At 45.1% G+C, this 15906-nt stretch overlaps 1 protein-coding gene across 6 annotated transcripts in view; it reads left to right on the top strand.

Moving 5' to 3' along the window:
- RERE (arginine-glutamic acid dipeptide repeats) overlaps window positions 1–15906 on the top strand; it is a 3515893-nt gene that overhangs the window by 1591826 nt on the left and 1908161 nt on the right. The gene's annotated exons all lie outside the window — the stretch shown is intronic.

Raw genomic sequence — 15906 nt, 5'->3', positions numbered from 1 at the left:
GCAATTAAATTGTGTTTGGAAATAATAAGGATTGTAGAAGTATATTGTTAGACACCAGTTAGTGCCACACACCTTTCACGTTTAGTGACTGATGGCTTGTAGGCATTCATTTACATTATAATGTGTTTACACATGACGCTTTGACCATAAAAGATGACGGGGAGGATGCCAACAGAATATAAATTAACACAATGCGCACTAAACCAAGCATTTGTCAAGCTGGAGTTTTGGCTTTCACAGGAGCATTACAGGTTAAATTGTGTGATCCAAAATGATTGTGGGAAAGCAAAATAAAGCATTGTGGTTTTAATTAAAAGGTTACATTGCTGTAATATGATTGTCAGACACAATAGCAAACAGATTAAAGTGATGCTCCAAAGAAAAAGTGGTCATGGGGATCAACATGGGGCTGCTGTAAAGTAGTTAATAAGTTGGCACTCAACCAGGCCATCAACTTGCAAACTTTCTTCCCCAGTCTCCAAAACAGGGAAACAAATTGTACACACTTCAGGTATTCACCGACAGTTAAGGTTTTACATGGATAAAACAAAGGATCTCAGGAAAACAGATAAGCTGTTTGTCTCCTTCATCGACTCCAAGTTGGGGCAACCAGTTTCTAAACAAACTATTGCATCCTGATTTAAAGGCGATCTTCTTGTGCTATTCACACCATGGAAAAACTTTGCTGGCAGTGGCTTCATTTCATGCCTTCTACAAGGGGGTGGATACCAGATCCATCTTAGAAGTTGCCACCTGGTCTTCTATCTGCACCTTCACTAAACAGTATAAGGTAAAAGCCTTCTCTAGGTCCATTGTGGTTTTTGCCAGAACGTTTTGTCTGGTCTGCTGGATTCTACTGCTTCAGTTAAGCCTTCCACCTTTCTCTGTTCAGCTCTGGGAATCACCTGTCTATTATGAATACACAACGATTTCAGTCAAGACATAGTACAGTTGTATAAGAAATTACCATAGCAGTAAGATGTCCTACTGATCACTGTTGCAGTGTTCCTGCCATCCCTCTTATCCCCTTACTCTTCTCCTTTTTTGCGCTCTCTCTCACTCGCTCGCTCACACACACTCGCTCGCTCACACACACTCGCTCGCTCACACACACTCGCTCGCTCACACACGCTCGCTCACACACGCTCGCTCGCACACACGCTCGCTCGCACACACGCTCGCTCGCTAACTCGCTCGCTCGCTCACTCGCTCACTCACTCGCTCGCTCACACTCACTCGCTCGCTCACACTCACTCGCTCACACTCACTCGCTCACTCACACTCACTCACTCACACTCACTCACTCACACTCACTCACTCACACTCACTCACTCACTCACACTCACTCACTCACACTCACTCACTCACACTCACTCACTCACACTCACTCACTCACACTCACTCACTCACACACTCACACACTCACACACTCACACACTCACACACTCACACACTCACACACTCACACACTCACACACTCACACACTCACACACTCACTTTATGCCATCACTTTTGGGGTGGGGGGTTGCTTACCTGTTCAAACTATGCCCCTGCTAGCCGACAGGTCTCCTCTCTCAGTTGATGCCATCACTTTTGGGGTGGGGGGTTTGCTTACCTGTTCACCTACGCCCCTGTTAGCTGACTAGTCTCCTGTCTCAGTTGTCTTCAGACCACTAGCTTGGAGATAGTTTGAGGATCCTGTGCATATGTGCATTTGTATACCCCTATGCCAGTCAGCTGAGGTCATCATCCGGACATACACCCTCAAGAAGGTAAAGCTTTGGTACTCTGGCCAGCATCAGTGGACAACAACCCATCTGTTGTGAATATTGCAACAGTGATCTGCTATTATGGTAAGATCTTACACAACTTTACTTTCTCCTCCTTAAGCAAGATAATTTTCAGTGGCCTAACAACAGAAATCCTAGACGAACAAGAACCAAGGCAGTAAAAAGAAATGGCAAGATGACATCTCCACAAAATGAAACGAAGGGTTCCTTTCCTAAAAAGGATACCTACCTTCCTAACTTATGACACCCACCTTTATCAAGTCCACTGTCCGTCTGGTGCCTTAGCTGTCGTCAAGGCGGCATCCCTGTTTTTTGACAAATGGGTTCTAAACATTGTGGGTAGGGGTTACAAATAGCAGTGGAAAAATCACTCATCTCTACGTGGGGTAAGGTTCCCCCTCATTCAACGGGCAAGACTTTGTTTTGTGGATTCTGGTAGGCATCCTTGTGTCTCCTGTTGCATGTTTCCTTCCTAGGGACATCCAAGTGGGAGTGTCCTTAAAGAACCCATTAAGGTTTTTGCAGAATTTTCTTGCAACTCTGATCAATCCCACTAGGAGGTTCCCAGGAAGAAAACTTGTATGAGGAGACAAATTGATTCTCCAGCAGAGTCCGTCATATCAATGATTCACTTGGATGGTAGGGAGAGGTTCCCACAATCCCCTCCTCCTGAAGATGTCTCATTTGTAGAGGTCCTTGAATTAATGTGACAAGGGGGATCCTGGCCCATCAAACTGCCCTTTCAAGACAAGAAAGTGATGTTTGAGGCATAGTATTCTGCCCTCTCTATCTTGGGTAGTCCCTCCAGCAGATCTCATTGACCTAGTCGACAGGAGAGCATGGCAGTAACGTGACACTGCCAAAGTAATATCCTGTAAGCCTGATTTGTGTCCACCTAAATATGGGTAGTACCGGTCAAAAGGATCTCTGGTAGACACTGTGGCAGCAGCCACCAAGAAGGAACTCCAAGACAAGTTTTCCTCTGTCCATCTTCCATCCTCCTGTTAAGGAATCTAGGATGATGAACAGAATGTGGAAAGCAAACTTGCACCTGTAGCATTTTTGTCTTGAGAGTGGTAAAGTATCTGACTTACATTAATTGCTTCCAGAGGTACACAGCAGAGCAGGCCATGGATACTTTGTGGAAGCTGCTCTAGCAGGACTCTAAGAAATGGCTGAAGATGACATTGGGCACAGTGCTGAACATTACAAACCTCTTTATGCTGTTGCCTGCATAGTGCAACTGTTGGAGTAGCTAGAGTGGCTGTAAAGCTCTGCCTGGCTCAGTCTGGTCCCAGGGGTTCCACCTGTGTCCCTCATTGACAGGGGTGACAGGTGCTGATTGAGGTTTCTTTTTTGGGGATAAACTCTTGGCTAGGCTTGTAAGTGCTCCAGAGCTATTAGCCTAGTAATTGCCTATGATCCTGTGTTTGTTTTTGTGGACAACTTTAAGGCATTTTTTATCCATGCTCCCGTTGATGGTCCCACTCTTTTTGGCCCTGTGTGAAGGAAAAATTATTGAGCTATGAATAGAAAGGCAAGATATTTACTGTATGATTTAGATTTGAGCCCTCCATGACTTTTCAACAGGAATCAGTAAGGCTTCAATTCCCTGTGGTTTAGAAGTGGACCGGATGTCCATTGTGGCGACCCCTAACCAAGAAAAGCTGAAAGAAGAAGCAGCGTCAGTTCTTTGATTCCTCCTTGGACAGGGTTTGCTGTGGCAGAGGTGGCTTCTTTAGTGAATGCCGAACAAGAGGTCATGGAGACTTGCAAAATCAGGGTTTTCATGCTTCATTCTCTGGAAAGTTGAACCAGGGACCCTGAAGGCTTCCTGGACTGTCCACCTCTGGAGGCAGTTGGGGGCATCTCTCTCTCTCTCTCTCCATTCAAATGCATAGATGGTTGTTTGGTAGGACAAATGGGTAAGAGAATATATAAAAGCTATACCGTTTCCTTTTCCTAATTCTGTCTTTATCAACTTCTGCCATTACCAGTTCAACCCCATGCACTACAAAGTGGCCAAAAAGGAGATTTCCATCCTGTTTCTAGAAAGAGACATCCAGGAGGTCTGATAACACCAGAGAAGGTCAGGAAGTTATTCCAGGCTCTTAGAACCAAAGAAGAAAAAGAACCTCAGTCAATTTCTAAATCTCAGCTGCCTAAACCAATGCATCATAAAGACCCTATTTAAGATGGTCACAGTGCAACCCATTCTGCCATGTCAAAAAGCGAATGATTGGATGTGCTCAGTAGGCCTCCAGGATGCTTACCTCCACAAAACAATTGCAAAGGTATTCAGGAGGTTCTTGTACTTCTGACTAGGTGCCAAATGCTTAACATTTCAGAGCCTTACTCTGTGGTCTCACCATAGCCCTCGGATGTTCAAGCATATGGAGGTGGCTGTGGCCTATCGGCTGTAAAAGAGAGTACATGTTTTTTCATATCTAGATTACCTCATTACAAAAAACTCAATTGTTTTTATCAGTCAGCAATTACTTTTTATAGCTTTCTTTAGCCTTTAAGTATTTCCATAATTTTTGTACCTCTGCATATCCTTTAAGCATTTCCATCAGTCTCAAAGCCATGTGACCAACCCACATAACTGATGCGATGTATCTGTTGCTGTCCGAATACAAAAAACTGTCTCATAAATCCTGACTGTGGAAAGAATTCTAACCATGAGAGCAACTGTACAGTTCTTTCTACAACTGCATTCTTTTTCATCATCTTTGATTTTCAAGGTGCTAGGGCTGATGGCAACTTATCTTCTCTTGTAATGATTTTCCATGTCTGCTTTCATTTTAGGGTTCTTCAGTGGTAAGTCTGTGTGCAGTGGTCCGAGTTGTCAGACCCTCTCTTCTGTTGTGATTCACTTAAAATCCAACATGCAGAACCTACTTACCCTAGTGGCTAAACTCCCTAGATCATCTGAGCAGACCCATTTTATTAACATTTCCAGCAGTTAGCAGTAACCATAGAGTCTGTGAGGTGTGGGGGCATTTCAAGGGAAGAATGATCCAAAGAGTTTGGATGCAAAAACAGGCCAATCTTCACATTAGTATCCTGGAGATGAGTGGCCCTAGTGTTGCAGGAATTCCAAGTCCTCCTTTCCTAAGGTACGATTTTTATCCAAATAGACCTGTCCATAGTTTGGTACATCAATAGACGGGGAAGAACCAAATCCTACCCCATTTGCAGGGAGCTGTGAAGGTGTGGTAGTAGACATTATATGTGCATCACTGTCCAATGCAGTGCACATTTCAGGGAGAGTTGGTTATCTAACAGACAAGCACGCCTGTCTATTCTGATGCTTCATGAGTGGTCCCTCAAACCTTCAGATGCTCAACAGATAGTCACCTGGGGCAGGCATTGCTGCAGCCTGTTTGCTTCCTCCTCCAGCACCAAGTGGAACAGATACTTTGTCTTGTTCATTCCCCCAGAGGGGCAGTCACCATAGGATGCTTTAGTTTGTCAGTGATCCTCCATCTTTTCTGTCTGCCTGCCAGTTTCTTTGATTTCCAAGTTCCTTGTGAGACCATCTTCATGCAGATCAGCTGTGACTCATTCCCTGCTGTGCCTCAGGCAAGTCTATTTTTTCCTGCTCAGTCCTCACCTGAAGAAGCCTCCCTGGCTCCAAATCCCAAAACTGGATTTTCTTTCTCACTCCTCCAGACCTTTTCATTCTCAAGCATGGTATCTCCAGTTTCTGCAATGGCCAAAGACCCTTCCTTTTCCAAGACAGTAGTTAACATTTTGTTAACTTTACAGAAACTGTCTACCCAGAAGGTCTGTAGATATAAATGAAAACTATTTTTCATTTAGGCTGCTACTCGGAACGTGGCCCCTTTATCAGTTCCCATTTCTGAGGTACCATGCTTCCTTTCAATACTGACTGAGAGATTGTAGTTTCTCTACCTTTAATGTACAGTTGGCTTCTGTCTCAATTTTCATTCCATCCACCCACCCACTCGTTACCTCTTTTTCACATTTTTGCACACTGAGTTGGGGTGTCGCTTCAACAGTGACAGTCATCTGGAGCCAAGTTCACATAGTAATGGTTCCCAAAGTCAGTCCTTTAACATTAATGCAAGTTATGCAAAGCTTTCCTTAAGGGAATATTTATTTTTTGTCTTCCTGTCAAAGCCTCTGCCCATCCTTGGGCTCGTTTAGAGGCTTTAATGAGACCAGCCTTTTCGGCAGATTTAAAAATTCTAGCATGGGAGGTAAAATCATTAACCATCATGGGCGGCGCAGTGGTGCAGCGGTTAGCATTGTCACCTCACAGCAAGAGGTTCTCTGATTCAATTCTTGGCTGGGGAGCCCTCTGTGTGGAGTCTGCATGTCCTGCCTTCTGTGTGTGCTCCGTTTTCCTCCCACATTCCAAAGGCATGCATCTGAAGCGTTTCTCCCCAGGCCTCCACTGAAAATGGGCTCTGTGCCAGTCTGAGTTTCCCTGTAAACAAATGTTAAATAAATTTATGCCAGCTGTTATTACATCAGAATCTAACTTAAATCGACCAATTCAGTCTTCTTTCGAGTCATTCAAATGGAGGAAAATATTTGCTACTCACATTGGATGTTCACAGGAAGTTTAGGAAAGATTTATTATTTATTTCTTTAGCTCAAAAAAGTCCGGGGAAAAGGAAACCTGTGATTGATTGTATAACCCTCAGTACTGGGATGGGTTTAACATAATACTTAAGGTCTTCTCATAGACATGTAAAGTACAAGGTTTGATTCTGTCCTTGGCTAGGCTTAAAATGGTTGTTCAAGGGCAGTTATCCTAACATTTATCTGAGAGACTTTTTGCTTGAGTAGCAACAGGATTCTGTCATCTAACCCAGAAGTTTATTCTTCTAGATCAGTAGCTACCTCCACTGCCTTTTTTTTTTTTTTAATAGAAGTTCTGTTTTGGAGGAAATTCATGCCGTGGCTACATGGTATCTTTCCTACCTTTGCCAAGCATTTTTAACTGTATGCGATTGTCCAGGTCTTCCATTGGAGCTGCAGTTCTATAAGGTTGCTGTCATTGTGCCACCGTAGAAAAAGGTAGCTTGGGATGCTGTCCCAGTAGTCTGGACGGACCCTCAAATGAAATAGGATGTAAAAGTTATGTGCTTCCCATAACACTAGATACTTTTCATCCTAGTCTGTGTGATAATGACCTCTCTACCCCTTCCAAATTGTGACTATCCTCCCCCCCCCCCCCCCCCCCCCAGTTATCTGTTAAATTTGGATCTGAACTGACCTGGTTTGCTACATGCTGCTCGTTTTTGTATGGTAATAATGTGAAAGGGACTACCTTTTGTTGTAGTTGGCAAACTCATTCTGGGGCTAGAAGGGGCACTGGACATTGAGAGGCTAAAATTCAAGAACTCTAGGATGAGAGAGAGTATTAGCAGATGACAGGATCAGATATGACAAGTGGCTGCAGTCCCAGAAGTCCTACTGGGCAGACTGGGATGAAATGAATCCAGCGTATTGGTAAATACATAACTTCCGTATGGGTTACGGAGTTCGAGAGTTGGACCCGAAGTTTGTAGAGTTAGCTCCAAGATGAGATCCGTAACCCATATGTTGAGGAAGAATGAAAATGGACAGCACAGATGCCTAGTTATGGTGACTATAACTTTTAATTTTCTTCTTTTCTGACCAATCTAGGATTCCAGATAAACATTCAGAAATCCTTTTTGACCCTATCACACAGGATTGTCTCAGACACTCTACAGGAAAAGGCCTTTTTTGATGCAGGCGAAGGTGGATTTTTATCTGGAAACTCTCCTGAGTTTCTGAACTAGTTTCAAATTTCAGCCAAAGTTTCTCCTTCTTGTGGACTTCATGGCCTCTACAGTTCTCATGATTCCTCTCACCAGGTGACACATGCAAATGTTTCAGTGGTATTTTAAAAGCACATAGACCCAGCACTTGCATCTTCTAGATTTTTGGATACCAGTCTCGGGCTTCATGAAAAAGGAATTGCACTAGTTGAGACTACAAATATATGAAAATGCAGGCCTCCCTTTTCTAGTTAACTTCCAAGTCAGTGACTCACTGTAGGTACATCTGATTTTGTTTGGGGAGATGTTTCCATGATGGGTAAATTTGCAAGGACTGTAGGATTCTTCAGACGGACCAAAGCATTCAAATATAAAAGGTTTGTTGGCTGTGAGTATGCCTTAAAAATCTGTTCATCAGTGGTCCAGGTAATTACCGACACCACCACAATGATGTGGTACATAAGCAAGGGGGCACAATGTCATACATTCTGTTTGATGGCCATTGTCACTTGGAAATTGGCTTTTCATCACCCTTCTAACTAACCTTCCAAGCATCTTGCATTCTGCCAGAGCAAAACATAGTGACAGACAAGCTGAATAGGATCAGGACAGACCCTCACAAATGGAAATTGAAGGGGGGGGGGGGGTCTTCCAAGAATTAATCATTTGTGGGGAACACCTGAAGTGGATCCGTTTGCCTCCTTTCATAACGGACAACTAAACAGATTTTGCCCCAGAACTTGGTGCAGACAGGCCTGGAAAACAAAAACTTTCTCATTCCCTTGAACAGGAATGTTCCTGTATGCATTTCCACTCTTTTCACCGATATCCAGAGTAATTCTGAAGAGTCAGAAAGACTATTTGAAAATTGACAACCCCTTTTTGGACTAGGCAGCACTGGTTCTCCCTTCTTATAGAGTTGGCCAAAAGTTATTACCACAAGCTTCTTCAAAAACTGGACCTACTGTTACATGACAGGAAGAGTTTGGCACGTCCCAATGTAAAACATCTTTAACTAATTGCCCAGAAAAGTTAATTCTAATACCTTTTAGGCACCTCTTCAGTGGACGTTCAGCAGTTACTAAGGAGGCAAGAAAACCAGCCACTAGAAATCTTGTATTGGCAAGTAGAAGATGTTTTCTAATGGGTGCGTAGCAAATAACCAGGGCCCTAACATGAATTATGTTCCACTGACACTCAAATATTTGTATGAGTTATTAACATCTGGCCGTTCTGTCAAGTTACATCTTGCAGCCATTTCAGGATGTCTACCCATGGATCCTCCACTTTCTTCATTGTTTTTAGTAAAAGAGTTTCTGAAAATAGTGTTAAGCCTGAGACCACCACTCAAACTAGTTGCTCCTTCCCGAGGGCTAACATTGTGCTGGAATAGTTGACCACTTTTCCATTTGAACTCCCACACATCAGGCAGACTTAAGGTTCATCACATGGAAAACACTTCTCATTGCTATGAAATCTACAAGAAGAGTATCGGAGTTGCATGCTGTCATGGAGGATGAACCCTGTCTGGTTTTCCATAGGGATAGGGTGTCATTAAGAACAAATCCCTCATTCATGGTCAAGGTTGTTTGTTTACTTTAAATCAGGCCATCATTCTCCTGTCCTGACCATTGGAACAAGGGAGAGAGGATTCTACATACTCTTGACGTGCATAGACAGTTCAGATAGCGTCTTAATAGTACCAAGCCCTTTAGAAGGATTGATCAACTGTTCATTTCTTATGTTGGGACCAAGAAAGGACAACCCATGTTAAAACTGGCTGTCTTCAGACAGTTGTCCTCTGGTGTTGCCTTTTGTTATATTCACCATGATAAACCAGTTTAAGGCAGTATCAAGGCATTCTTTGCAATGTCCTCGTCTTAACTGATGGCATGTTGGAAAGGGGTGGATTCTAGTGGCAGCTACATGGTCCTCTGTTCATTCATTTACAATACATTAAAAACTGAATTATTTCTCTAAATCCAGAACTGGGTTTGCTAGGACCATTCTCCAGGGGCTCCTGGATCCATATAGATTCATAGGTGTTAACTAGGCTAACGACCGCAAGGGCCTTTTTAAGCCTAGCCATGCATCCCGAATATCTGATAAGTTCTGATACCCTTGATAAGTGTAAGCAGGGGCTTGGGAGATGAAATATTTACAAGCAGGGACCTGGGAGATGAACCATTTACAGGTTGCCTGTGTCCATTAGAGACATAGGTGCCAAAACCGGGATGAATTTCCTGTTCCCCATCCAGTTGTCCAGGTTGCACTTGAATTGGGTTAGGGAGGAATTCTGCTTCACATGAATGGGGAGCCTGTTCCAGAGACTGTTAATCTCTGGCATACATACCTTTCTCTCCAGCTGGTCCTATTTATATCACAGGCAAGGTATTGCTCTTCTCCCCTACTCGCAAATCCTCTCAACCTTTGTTTGCCATAACATCTAACAATGGGACCATAATCTCACCAGATATGTATCCCAAACTCCTGGGTGTTATAATAGACAACAAACTCAAATATGATATGCACGTAAACCAAACTATTAAAACAGTTAATAATAAACTTGGCTCCCTATACAAAAACAAACCATCTGATATTGCTAATACTTGTTCATTCCTTACGCATGGGTATCGGTTCCGAGCTTGGAACAGAGCCGGCCATTTTCCAAGCTCGCGTCGGCTTCAAACTCTCGAGCTAAACTCTTACCCACAATCCTCCTCTCCCTGTTACCTCAGATTTTGTTTGCCGCGTTGCGATTCGGTCGTGTCGGGCTACTTCTCTTGAGCCAAGTACAGTCAATTGTTTAATAGTTTTACAGATTACTTTTCTGTCAAAAGTTCATATTTTATTGTCTCTTACCCTATCACATCTTAATAATTTCTTCACGTTTTTCTGCTTTTTTCTTTACTACTTTTACCGCGAGGTATTCTCTCTTTACCATCGTTGGTAATCCTTTTCCCTCATACCTTCGGGTACTCTCTTGTACCATTGCTGGTACCTTTTCTATTAATTAATTTGGTGTCATGGCAGATAAGAAAGGTAGTCCGGGTTTTAAGCGGTGTTCTGATTGTGGACACAAACTGCCTATTTCTGATGCACACTCTTTGTGTGTTTATTGTTTGGGAGCTTCCCATTTGTCTGTTGACCCACCCTGTGCTGTTTGTGAGAACTTTTCTAATAGAACCTTGTTAGAAAGGAAAAACAAGTTGTTACTGAAGGGACTTCTAAAATCTCCCTTTTCAGAAGCTATTTCTGGGTCGGAGGCCTCAGCCCCTCCTAGAGCCCATAATAAAACCTTGGATGTTCCTACTAAGGCTAAATCTTAGCCTTCGTCCCCAGCTGGGGACTCCCGCCAACCAAAACCTAAAAAGGCTAAAGTTTCGGCTCCGGAGCTCACTCAGTCTGCCCCAGTGCTTTAAGTGCGTAGACCTTCGGCACCGAGGCCTTCGGCTCCATTAGTGATTTTGGCTCTGTCTTCTCCTGCAGCCTTCTGTATATCGGCACCGAGGGGCTCCTCGGTTCAGAACATTACCACTGTATCGGCATCGACCGTTCAGTCGATGCAGACCTTGACCGCGTCTGCTCAGAGATCTTCCTCAGAACTGACGCCTTTATTGTTGACTCCAGTTTTGTCGGTTCCAGCTTCGGCACAGACAACCACTTCAGCACCGATCCCTATGTTGGTGCAGACCATGACTTCGGCACCGATGACTTCTGTGCAGACAACAGTAGTTGGGAGGGTGGCCTAATGGTTAAGGTGTTTGCCTTACAAACACCAGGTGCAGGGTTTGAGTCTCACAAGGGATAATTGGCTAGGCTTAAAAATGGCTTTCAAGGGCAGTTAGCCTTGTACTAACCTATGAACCTATAGTCCAGTCTCTCTCGGCACCGTTGTCCTCGGTGCGGTCAGATGAGATGGGCACCGAGTCTGCCTCTTCTGTGGACAGGCCTGTTTCTCCCTCAGTCTCCGTGAGGTCCACTAGAAGCCTTTCCGAACATTTGTTGCATCTTGTGGACCAGGTACTCTTGGCCAGAGGTATCCACCCCTCAGAGGTGATCACCCATTTCTAAAGACCCCTTCTTTTTCTCCTCCTACATTCCCTTTGAAGTCCATGGATATAGCACAGTCTTCCCCTGCTGCGGTTCCGTTTTTGGATCTCACTAAGGAACCGCAGTTGCCTTCGTGGCAGGAAAGTTTTGCTACGACCCAGGATGTCAGTTGTGACGTGCATAGTTTGCTGCTCCACAGCCATCCAGGGACTCCGAGTCAGCAGGCTGAGCTACTTAGGGGAGGGGTGACCCCTGTCCTAGACATGCACTCCTCTTTGGGTGAACCAGCCTTCCAACTTATGGAGAAGGCTTTCGCTGCTGCTGACGATACCGGATTGTCTATACCTCCGCCCTCCTCTGGTACACTAGTTTCACAAGTCGCACCTAGCGGACACCGGGTGCAAGGGCCGCAGGACATATTCCCCCAGGAATCCCCTTTTCCGTTGTCTTCTCCAGCTTCTCCCGCTGAGGAGGTCCACCGGAAAAGTTTGTGTAAGAGGAAGCACATGGACTCCACAGAGGAGTCCCTCACTGAAGACACAGATTTCGATGGGGGGGGGGGGAGGATCCCCTCGGTCACCCTCGGTCACCCTCTGATGTATCCTTTGGTGATATCCTTGAAATCCTGAAATAGAGAGGTGACTGGCAGTCCTGTAATCCGACCTCTGAGGAATCTTGTGTTCCTGCAGGCCTTTCGTGCCCGGCCCCCTACCTCCTGGGTTACTCCACCTAACGATGAACCTGTCCGGCTCATCGTGCAGCGTGCTTGGAAGGCTCCTGATACCGTCTAAGCTATTCCCCGGAGGCCAGATAAGATCTTGTCCCCTCCTGCTTCGGATCCTCATTGGCCCAAAGATCTTCCTGTGGATGCTTTGGTAGTGGCGGCTGCAACAAAAAAGGATCTGGCAGAAGAAGAAAGCCAGACTGTCCATCCGCCTAACAGAGTCCCGGGCCCTGGACAGGATAGGGAAGTGCACCTTTGCTTCAGCGACCTTTGCTATCAGGTCCCTGAATTATATGGCACATTTTACCAGGTTTCAAAGCGATCTGGTTTCTGAGCTCTCTGAAACCTTGGCTGATACCATGTCTGATGAGGTACGTGACAGAGGCCTCACAGCTGGCCACCATTGAATCTATGTCTAACTCCTCTATGCGACTGATATCTCATGCATAAGAAGGAGCAGCTAGAGCAGCGGGTTCAGCTGAGGTCTTGAGACGACACGCCTGGATGCGCTTGTGCAATTTCGCAGAACCTTTTAAGTCTTCCTTTCTTAATGCCCCCATTGAGGCCTCCTCGTTGTTTGGGCCCAAAGTTAAAAGCACACTGGCCAGATTTGAACAGGACGGTAAGATCCTTTCTGCTGTAGGTGTCAGTTATTCTTTCCCTCAATGTGCTTTCTCCTGAAACCAAAAGAGTGGGAAGATATGGTTCAAGAAATCTCAGGGTCCTTTCCATGACACACAGGCCAAGTTCTCCCCTAGAGGCAGAGGGGGAAACTCGCAGGGAAGATGCTCCTTTCGGGGCAGAGGGGGTCCGCCTAACCAGGGTTCCAGGGATTCTTTCCCTGGTCAATCCTACCAGCGCATCTGAAGAGCGGCCCAACTCCTTTCCTCTGGAGGTGGTTGGAGGATGTTTCTCCTTGTATCCTTCTGCCTGGTTAACCATCACCACTGATTCTTGGGTACAAAGGATTATAACCAGAGGTTATCATATCCCCTTCTTTGTCCCGTCACTTCAAAAAATCTTCCCGACGTTCCACCCAGTCAAAGGGAAGAAGCAGCACTAGAGATAGAGAAGCTGCTAAGAAAAAGAGTCATCCAAGTAGTCCCTCCAGACCAGATACCATCCGGATTCTACTCGAGACTATTTTTGGTGCTAAAGAAAACCGGGTACTGGAGACCAATTTTGGATCTCAGTGTATTGAACAAGTTTGTGAGAGTACAAAAATTCTGGATGGTCACAATACAGTCTATCTTCCCGCTTTTGGAAAAAGACGATTGGATGTGCTCTATAGATCTTCAAGATGCGTACTACCATATAAAGGTGGACAGGCCATCAAGAAGATTTCTGCGCTTCCGTGCGGGAACCAGTCACTACCAATTCGGAGTACTTCCCTTCAGACTCCCTACAGCCCCCAGAGTATTCACAAAATGCATGGCAGTTGTCACAGCTCACTTGCGACTTCAAGGATTCCAGGTGTTTCCATACCTAGACGACTGGCTCATTTCCGCCCCCACCAGACATCTACTGGAAAAAGCCCTGGCATACTCTCTCCTTGCTGCTCAAAGGCTAGGCATAACCATAAACTGGCAAAAATCCAATCTCACCCCATCTCAGTCGACAGAATTCATAGGGGTTATCTTGGACACAAAAAACTGCAGAGTTGCTATTCCAGAGCACAGAATTCTAAGGATAAAGCAACAACTAATTCCAATCCTTTCAAAGGGAAAATCCACGGCTCCCTCGGTGCTACAGCTGTTCGGTTCCATGGCAGCCTCCATCACCATTGTTCCCTTGGCCAGGTATCACATGAGGCTTCTACAATAGCTACTGCTCACCCATTGGTATCCTTTTCAGCACCCTCTTTCAGCCATGATTCGAGTAACACACAGGTGCAAACAGGATTTAAATTGGTGGATGGCACACAATCTCTCACAATGGTCTCGCCCCTTCTCCCCCCAGCAACCCAAGGCCACAGTGACCACAGAAGCCTCCCTGATGGGGTGGGGGGGGCTATGTCAGTGACAGACAGTCCAAAGCACTTGGTCAGAACTGGAGGCCCATCTGCATATAAATGTTCTAGAGCTGAGGGCAGTGCTTCTGGAGTTGCAAGCATTCCATCCCCTGCTGCTGTCTGGGACAATTGCAATTCAATCCGACAACATGGCGGTGGTCTGGTACATCAGCAAGCAAGGTGGAACCAAATCTTACCCCCTTTGTCGGGAGGCCATGAGGATATGGCAATGGGTGATGGCTACCAACCGTTTTCTTCTCGCAACACACATTCCCTTAAGTTCCAACGTGATAGCAGACAGACTCAGAAGGTGCATTCTTCAACCTCACGAGTGGTCCCTGAATACCTTGATAGCGGCGGAGATCTTCCACCGCTGGGGCCGTCCTTGCTGTGACCTCTTTGCATCCCCGACCAACTACAAATGCAGCAACTACTTCACCCTGATTCCCTCTCCGAGACAGTCACCCAGGGATGCTCTAGTCCATGATTGGCCCTCGGGTCTTCACGCATTTCCACCCTTTCCCCTCATTCCCAGTTTCTGAAGAAAGCCCGTCGGTTGAAGAGCAAGGTGATCCTCATAGCACCATATTGGCCTCGACAGATTTGGTTCCCTTTCCTTTGGCCTCACCTGCTAAGATCGAGATTCTCCATCCAGCCCCGGAGTTGATCTCACATCCACAGAACCAGATTCATCCCAACTTGAACAGCCTGAAGCGCACGGCTTGGCTACTCCAATTCCCTTGATTGCCAGGCAGAATGATCTTTCTTTACCAGTACGTGATATTTCGTTACTTCTCATAAGTCTTCCACTAGAATTACTTATCTGAGCAAGTAGAAAAGATTTACCTGCTGGCTGAAAGATAAACAAGTAGACCCCTTTTCAGCACCAGTGTCGATAATACTAGACTATCTGGCCGACCTTTTTAAATCTGGTCTATCGGCCTCTACCATTAGAGTTCATTTGGCTGCAATTTCTAATTTTTATGAGTGTGTCCAAGATTCCTCTTATATCCCATAAATTGTGTAAGATCTTCATAAAAGGTGTGAATCATCGGAAGCCACCTTTTAGAGAACCTATTCAACCATGGGATTTATCATTAGTTCTACAAGCTCTGACAATGTCACCTTTCGAACCAGCCTCTTCTTGCGACCTCAAGTATTTGTCATGGAAAACGTTGTTTTTAGTCGCCTTTACTTCTGCCAGACGCATTTCTGAGCTTCAAGCTTTACGTATTGAGAGTCCATACTTGATTTTTCATAGAGATAGCGTCTCTGAGAACTAATCTGTCATTTCTGCCTAAAGTGATCTCTGAAATGTCCATTAATCAAGTCATTGAATTGCCTGTTTTCTTTCCCAATCATTCAAACAGAGGAGAGTATTGCCTACATACCCTAGATACCACAGACAAATCTGTTTTTACTTAAATAGAACTAAACCCTTTCATAAATCTGACCAGTTATTTTTGGCCTTTTCTGGACCTAGATTAGGATCTGCTGTTGCTAAGGTCACATTAGCTAGATGGTTGAAGGACTGTGTCACCTTCATT

This window comes from Protopterus annectens, chromosome 2.part1 (genome assembly GCF_019279795.1).
Source record: "Protopterus annectens isolate FY-2018-M chromosome 2.part1, PAN1.0, whole genome shotgun sequence".
Classification (NCBI taxonomy): Eukaryota; Metazoa; Chordata; order Ceratodontiformes; family Protopteridae; genus Protopterus; species Protopterus annectens.
Note: the sequence above shows the minus strand (reverse complement) of the source record. Positions and strands in the feature narration are given on the sequence as shown.